This window comes from Triticum dicoccoides, chromosome 4A, assembly GCF_002162155.2.
Source record: "Triticum dicoccoides isolate Atlit2015 ecotype Zavitan chromosome 4A, WEW_v2.0, whole genome shotgun sequence".
In the NCBI taxonomy this organism is placed as follows: Eukaryota; Viridiplantae; Streptophyta; class Magnoliopsida; order Poales; family Poaceae; genus Triticum; species Triticum dicoccoides.
In genome coordinates this window covers 724,273,179-724,281,874 of record NC_041386.1, presented here as the reverse complement: position 1 = coordinate 724,281,874, position 8,696 = coordinate 724,273,179, and the positions used below count along the sequence as shown (strand labels likewise).

The window sequence follows — 8,696 nt, the reverse complement described above, 5'->3', positions numbered from 1 at the left end:
ATACTTCCTCTAGATTAATAATTCACAGCCTTCGAACAACCTAGCTCATAATACCACTTGTTAGAAAAATCCGAGGCATATGTTGCTCATCCAAGGACCAAACAATCACACGAGCACGACACCGAGATTTGTTAACGAGGTTCACCGATATGGCTACATCCCCGGGTCCTGACTATGGGCGCTCCTCCCCATGACACCGCTACAATACCGCACCCGGTCACCCTGAATACCGCACCGTGACTACTGTCCCAACCATTAACGCCCCACATGGCTTCCCGTCCTTCCCGTTAGGCTGGTGCTCCAACCAACGTATCTGTGCTCGGAACTTCCTTCATGGAGATGCTGTCTCCTCTAGCGCATATTGCCACGTCATGCCATCTTCGTCCCCATACAATGCCCATACCTGGCCTCTATTGAAACATTTTTCAACGTGGTTGGCGTCGAAGTTGTAGACGTATGAGTCCTCGACAACCATCTGCCCCCAGTGATCACTATCCGGCTACTCCTCCTGCACCTCCATTCCGTTGGCTCTTCATATTCGTCACTGGAGGAGCTCTCGGGGGCCTTGTGGTCTTTCCCTTTTCTCTTGGCGAGCTGAAGCTGCATTTCAGCAAGCGTCTTCTCCGCCTTGTGCTTCTTGGGCGACAGAGGAGGGGGCTCCTCGGAGGCGAGGAACGGCGGCGGAACAAGGGGCAAGTGAGGAGGAAACCCACATACTATTTGTAGAACGCATGGAGGAGTTGGCAACCGGTGCAGGTTGTCCAAACGGTGGGCGGCGGTGCCGGTTCCTCCTGCTCCTCCTTGAGCGCAGCATAGCTGCATAGGTGCCGACCATGAGGTGGAGCGCCTGCTGCACCGCCGTGGCAGCGGCGGGATAGGAGGAGCCCCAGTCATCGGGGCGGAGGCATCTGGAGAGGGACTTGTAGTGGCGCCGGATGGTGTCGAGGACGCTGGCAAGAGCGGATTTGTGGCCCTCGGGGGTGGAGGACCGTGGTGCGGGGGGAGTCGGCATCGGCGAGGAGGACGGAGGTGACGACGATCGAGGAGGAAGGACGCGGGTCGAAGTGCAGGTCGAGGCGGGCCTGCCTCTGCGCGGCGCGGAGGTGGCCCGAGGAGAGGTCGCCCTCGGCCTGCGCCAGCGCTGCGACGGCCGTGGTGGTGGACGAGGAGGCGTTGTCGTCGGGCAGGGTCGGCCGCCGATGGCGTGTGGTTTGCTTGTGGCTTTGGTTCGCTGGGTGGGTTTTGTGAGCGCGGCGGTTGAGTGGGGCAGCTTTGTGTTTGGGCTGGGTCGTCTTTGTTTGGGTTTTATGTAGAAAACTAACCTCTGCAACCAACGTCCAAGCCTGTAATATGTTTGTTCCTCCTCTGGAATGTTCTCTCTGGCGTTGCGACGGATAAATGGAGAGATAATTTTGTTTTTGTTGTTGCGACTGACATTTTTGTTCGTTCTAATCAGATTTTGCATTTTTTTCATAATTGATTACATGTTTATATGGTTTAGTGTCACATAACTACCTTTTGATAATACTCACACAGAACATGAAGCTAAGGCGGGAAGAATCATCTGAAGTCTAGACCTTCATCCATGCTTGCCGGTCACTTTCCAGGTAGGGTCACCGACGGACCAAGCATGAAGTCAACAACTATGTGAGAGTATAGCCTACAATGGAGATGACATAGCGAACTTGTCAAAAACATATCATTTCTGCACGGGCATGAAGATATAGACCGTTGTTCTGTATGGGAGTTAGGAGTTGCATCCTACATGCCCTCTTCTGATTGTTATCTACTTTTGTATCCATGATACTAATTTTTAGCATCATCGATGGGCGTGTGGAGGTTGGATCTCTCCGACGTATGCTACTCTTCATCGGTCGCGGTTGTTGTTCTGGTGCGCTGGTCCTATGGGGCCTTAGCACGACGAGTTCCTGATTGTCTACTATAGCAAGTTTTGCCCGGCTCCGGTGAGGGAGGGGCAGTGAGGCCGGCGCGTCTTCGGCAAAATCGGTAGCCCGCGCACAACAACGATGATAATTTAATACAGCTAAGTTACATAGGCATCTTTATAGCCTTTTTAATCATCAAAACACTAGCATATGTGCATAAACAAGGATTTCAGCAGCACAACAAACGCCCATGTAGTGTACAACCCGACACAATCAACAAGTATCACAAATTTGTTTTTGGGAACTAGCTGGTTGGAATTTACCACAACCTGTAAGGGGCATGTCTGGGTGCAAGTTTCGGCCTTACTATTGGGAATTTGGAATTGCCAAAATGACTATGTTTCTAACAGATCACACTATCCAAATTCTGTGTATGTTTTGTACAGGGTCACCACGTCAATCCGTACGTAATCATTACTGCATAGTATGGACGGTTAGGAGTTTATGGCCATTGGGTGTAGCAGTCCGGAGGTGGTTGCACGAGCTTTATTCAATTGGTTTTGGTTGCGTATAACTAACAGATTATGTGGTTGGGTCATGTATCCTTTTGCTAACCAGTTGCGGTTCTATTTTTTTATTTGTACCGGGACTTCACTATAAAACTTCTGCACTTCAATAAATTATGGCTGTCTACAACTCTACATCATGATGCAAAGGTCTGTACTACCCACTTTTAGTGCCCGTGTCATCCACACGGTAGATGAAACCCATGTGATTCCAATTTCTGGTTTCCAATGCTCCACCAACTAGTGGGTATGCTGCCACTATGAAATACATAAAATATGAGCCATTTATTTGTTTTGAAGTTCACATTTTATTTGAATTTCATTATATGGTTGGTGAGCACTTTACACAATGTAGAGGCATAATGTGAAACAGATGGTACTGCACTACTGCTGGTTCAAAAAGAATCTAGAAAGGTATTGAAGTTGTTGTAGCATATGACAACAATTACTATGGACCAGGTCGGAACATGATATAAAGCTTCAGAAACACACATGAGGTATGCGAGTGTGCCACTAGGCTGTAGAGCATATCTGGGCTACGGAAAGTACCAGGACCCATTGGAGTGCATGTGCTTCTAAATATTTACCATTCTCACATGCCATCATATACAAGACATGCAGCATAAAATGAACAGTCTGAGCATAGGTTTACTAACACTTCGCATCCATCACTTTTGTGTGCTTGCCTCTCTTTCTAATAAACCACTACACATATTTTGGGTATTAGGAGGCATCAAGAAAAAATATATACGAATTGTCAATTCAGGAAGATCAACCAAATTCTGAACCAGAACCATGCGCGAGACCATGCTCAGAATCGTCGCGAACAGGAGCACCATGCCTGACTCACAGCCGCCAGCCAGCACTCGCTGTATCAGCACTGCTGTAGAGAAGCAACCGCACCTCATTGCAGCGGACGTGCTTCTTGTTGAGGAGGTAAGTTTCACTGAGGAGTACAGTGAGGCAGACCCTGCGTAGAGGCGGTTGCGGTACACGTTGTAGGGGGCGGAGCATATTGGAGTAATCCTATGCAATGTGCCAGAAGTTGACCGTGCCGGGGCAGTCCGGAAATGCGGCGTTGTAGGTCTGCAGGAGGAACCTGGCCGTCTCCTGCAACAAACTCACCATGACTTGTGGCAGCAGCGAGTGCACAAATGGATAATGTAGCATGGTCGTGCTGGTGCCAGAACTCCAATGACGTGTAGTAATTGAAAGTTATGTAGTCAAATATACGCGTGTAATAAATGTTATTGATATTGTGTGTGGTTTCTAGTTTTTTGCACAAAAAATGTGTAGTCAATTGACTACATAGTCTACCTGAGATGAGATGTTTACCTGAAATGGCTTAGTAGTGTAGAAAGGTTTTTCTAGGACTGGCCATTCGACCCGTTTAGCAGCCTCCTCCCACCCCCCTCCTAAAAACTAAGTTAATTGTGACATAGGCAACCGACGGTAGGGTTACATATCAGGTTAGTTGAAACAAGCAAACCTCAGAACCTATGATCCATGACAATCAAAATTTAAGCGGCATGCCTTAACTATTAAATAAACATAAAAAATTTACAACCTCCCCCCAAACTCCTGATTCCAAATGTTCTATCAATTTTTTGTTTCTTTCGCTTGACGCAAGCCCTGGCTAAACCCTTAATCACTACTAGGAAAATGCTTATAGGTAGACAATTAGCAGTAGCGTTGGCTATATACCCCACACTACTGCTATTTAGCCGTAGCGCCGACCAAAACCAGCGCTGCAAGCGCACGATAGCAGTAGTGCTTGTTTTCCAGGCCAGCGCTGCTGTTAGTGGGCCATGCACTCGGCCCACAGTTGCATCTTTAGCTATAGCACTGGGCCTCCTACCCCACGCTGCTGCTAAGCCCATATTTGCTTCCCCCTCCGGCCCCCGCGCGCTCTCTCTCTCACTCTCACACTCACACGCTCACACTCACGCGCCCCTCCGTCCCCCGCTCCGGCCGCCGCCCCTGTGTCCTACGCCGGCCGCCCTTCCCCGCACGGGACCTCCTCCCCCGCCGGCCGCCCTCCCCCGCGCCGGCCCTCCTCCCCCGCCGGCCGCCCTCCCCTGCGCCGGCCATCCTCCCCCGTGCCGGCCCTCTGCCACCGAGAGTTACTCCTCCCTCCTTCCTCCTCCTCCTCCTCCCTCCCCCTAGTTAGTTATTTTGAATCCTATATAGTTGAATCCTAATTAGAGATTAGCTAGTATGAACCCTAGTTAATTTGTATGAACCCTAGGTTTTTAAATTAGCTAGGTTTTAAAACTAGGACAGAAATTTATCTAGGTTTTTAAATTAGGACATAAATTTATCTAAGTTTTTAATTAGGTGTAGTTAATAGAATTTAGGTGTTTTAGGTGTATTTGACATAATCCTAGATGCTTTAGTTGTTTTAGGTGTAGTTAACAAATTCTAGATATTTATTTAGTTAAAGCAATTGTTGTTATTTTTTTAGTTAAAGCAATTTTTCCTGTTATATGCAAATTTGCAGTGGACATGTCATATTTTGAACATGTCATATTTTTCCGAGTGGCCTATGTTTTGCTATATTTTTACGTTATGGCAAATTTCAGGCACTCAATATGTCTTGTTTTAGCAAAGGTCATGCCGAATTTTGCTAAGTGTTTATTAATTTTGTTTTCATAATTAAGCATTTTTTCTCGACATTGATGATGCCTGGCCCGCATCCTCGTCGTCGAATCGGCGGAGGAGGCTTGCTTGATTATAGGGTCCATGTCCGGGACTGGGCTCCGCCTGGCTGGTACTAGGAGGTGTTACCTTCCGGGGCGCGCAGCTTGGTGAGGAGGCAGCCCGTCGTTGACCCAGACCTTATTTGATGGCGGTCGCGTGGGCCAGTGACGCTGGGGAGGCCTTCGTCCACCGCAGAGGTGGTATCTCACCGTATCAGCGAGGAGGATGAGCACGTCTGTCGCTACATGGTTGCGTTGGAGGGCAGGTCCGACAATACCTGGATGGTTCTTCACGGATCTCACTGGAGCTATGATCCTGTGATGTTTCCTTCTCTTTGGGTGTCCACTGCCCGAGCCGATACCCGTCGTTCGCTAGGGTTCTAGCTGTATTAGTAATCTTATATGTATGATACAATTCGAGATGTATTAGTGATAATATTCGACGATGTACGAATGCAAGCGATGATTTAGTTTTCTTATTGAATGCATGCTAATTTGAATACTAATTCATTTTATGATTTAGTTTTTCTTATTGAATGCACGTCTGTTTCAACTATATGAACATAGAAAATGTCTGACGATGATAGCGAAAGGGAATTCGGTATGTGCGAATACTGCAAGTACGAGCGCGGCCTGTGCGACAGGCCTCACCAAGTTGGTGGTAGGCGCTTCAACATCAAGATGGATGAGAACTTCAAAGTGTATACAATAAGTCACAATGACAAGTATTTTTTTGTAATTAAGCATGACTTCTGCTTCTTTTGCTTCAACTTATAATTTAAATCTTTTACTATTCTACTAGCGTATCCCCTACCATGCAAGAATATATGTGTTGGATAAGGTTGGTTTCAGTACTATGGAAACTATGGAGGTAAATAGAGTTAACTTGAGGACCGAGCATGGTTATAGTTTTCTCACAAAATTATACAATACATACACCTACACCCATTTTGAATGCAAACAATGGAGAGCACTATGCAAGGCTTATGCATTTGAGCCTGATATGCTTATCACCTTTGATATTCGTCCGGAAGATGATATTGAAGATAATATCGACATCTAGGTCGATGTGTAGACGCCTCCAGTTCTACCTTTATGTAAGTTTCTCAACCATATTTATGTCTTGAATATTTTTATTCAAAAATAGTTGACAACTAATTTCTATTGACAGCTTATTTCCATTCAAGCAAACATGTCTGGTGCTTGGTAGCCATGACCTACTACTGTCCCGGGGCTGAACTAAACTGCGAGGAGACAAGTCATTATGTTTCATGGCTTGAGGATCTTCATGCTATGAAGACAAATTATTTTCCTGGACTTAGAAATGTTAGTACTCAAAACGTGCGACCAATAGTGTTCGTACTGAACTACGGCCACATAGGAAAGATGGTAAAAATTTTACTACTTGTTCTCAGTGCATCTTTTGCATACCTTATTTTTTAAGCTAAACTTCATTGCTAAGTATGTTACTATGATGTTCATCAACAGGGACTCCCGGTGATAGTTGTGCCTCAATGGATCGAGGCTAAAGGTCGCATGTCCATGGTTAGCATAAGGCCAAGACATCCTACATTGCACATGAGTGCATTCAGGATTTCTAGAAGCGAGTAAGTCTTAATAGTCGAAGACTGGAACAAAATTGTGAAGGATTGCAGAGAAGTACTAGGGGGCAGAAATCAGAAGCGTAGCCCACAAGTAGGAGACAGGTTCATCTGCATGCTTCAATATGATGAATCAGGAGCGCTCCACATGTTCTATGCTATTTTACCTGAGAGAGAGAGAGAGAGAGAGAGAGAGAGAGAGAGAGAGAGAGAGACCAGTAGGAGTGATTAGCTAGCTAGAATGAATTTCAAGATGATGATGATGTGCTACACTATGTAGCTATGATGATTAGACAATATTGGTGGTAATAACTAGCTATGAAGATTATTAGCTAGCAGTGTCAGTGGTAATTTTCGCTTACTTGCAACTCCTATGCTGAATTAGAGGCTATGTTGATGCTACTACTAATCATTGTTGGTGAAGCAAATGCATCTGAATGTCCATCCATGAATACTGCATTTGAATATTTTTTTTAATTTCTAATTAATTAGCTGTAGCATGGGGTGAAGAAAAGCGGCGCTACTAGTACATACCATAGTAGTAGCATGTGTTGATCAAGCAACGCTACTAGTACTTAGCATACCAGTAGCGTGGGATCGAAAACGCGCTACTGCTAATATCTAGGTGTAGCGTCGTAGCAGTAGCGCGGGCACCCACGCTATAGTATGCAAAAAACCCATGCTACTGGTAAGGTTTTCCCTAGTAGTGAATGCCCGCAGTACTTCTCTCTCTTTCAATCTCTCTCTCTCTCTCTCTCTAGATGACTAGATCGACATGTTGCTGTACCCATGGTAGTCCCTTTCCCTCGCCACCACATCAAATGCCCTCTCATCGTCTAGCCCGTTACCTCCATGCTGCCCTACATGCCTAAAACAAAAATTCAATCTTGTGTTGCAAGGCCATGTATACTGGTTGTATTTTATAATGTTCTCTGTTATTACTCCCTTCAAAGCTTATTTCAAATCAGGAATATGATATGTTGATCCAATTTTTTGGCTCTCATGCTAACTTAATTAGCTACTGCTGGCTTATAAGGTCAAACATTGAATGAAACAATTACTACTTGATTAAGGAATTTAACTAGAAGGTAGTATCCTACGTATAGTCAGATGCACAAGTATGTTACTAGTCTTTATAGGCCTACTATTTGCCTTATTATATATGTACAGTGGAAAACATAGCCCTACTTGGTATAATATTTATCTCATGGAATATTTAAATAAGTATTGAATGTCCTAGTATAAGAGTTTTAGCACAACCCATTTCCCTATTAAGGACGGTATAACCGCACGTAATCCCTGCCCTGACAGTGATTTGGGTTTTCGGCCGTCTGTGTTCATGATTTGAGCGTTTTCGGCCGTCAGATCTCTGTGTTAAGCCATCTGTCCCGCATCTGATTAATAGTGGGCAAACTGTCCGATGGCCTGCTGCTCCAGAGGCCGAAATGGAGGCCTCTGGTCACTGGGCCGTCAGCCAGCTCAGTCTGGCCCATGCACTTCGGTGAAGGAGGTCCAGTGATGCAGTTCGGGAGTGGTTCATCCAGTCCGCGCAGTGCGAGGAGCTCTATTGGATCGATGAGAGGTGCGAGATCGATGCAAGGAGGAGGTCCGTGGACGTCTCGAACCCCCTCCGCACGCCTCCACCCTGATCGCTTGCGGCGCCGCCCTCGCAAGGGAGAGGTACTCGTGCATTCCGTGAGCACTCACCACGCCCCCTCTGTTTGATTCGTATGGAACCATAGAAGTTTGATGCACGTGGGTCGGTGAGTGGGCGCTTAGGCAATGATTTTGCATATACACCTTTATTTGGGCATGCTGATCGGTCATCCCGAGTTTGAGATGAAATTGGTTTGGACACCCTAATCTATGATTTCTAATATTTTTGTACCTTTTTGTCAAATTTGCAACACATATTCCCTATATATATTAGATTGATTATAATAA

General features: G+C 45.9%; 1 pseudogene; it reads right to left on the bottom strand.

Annotated features, from left to right (window-relative positions):
• Positions 1-217: 217 nt before the first annotated feature.
• Positions 218-1,465, bottom strand: LOC119284269 (annotated as a pseudogene).
• Between the last annotated feature and the right edge of the window lie 7,231 nt (positions 1,466-8,696).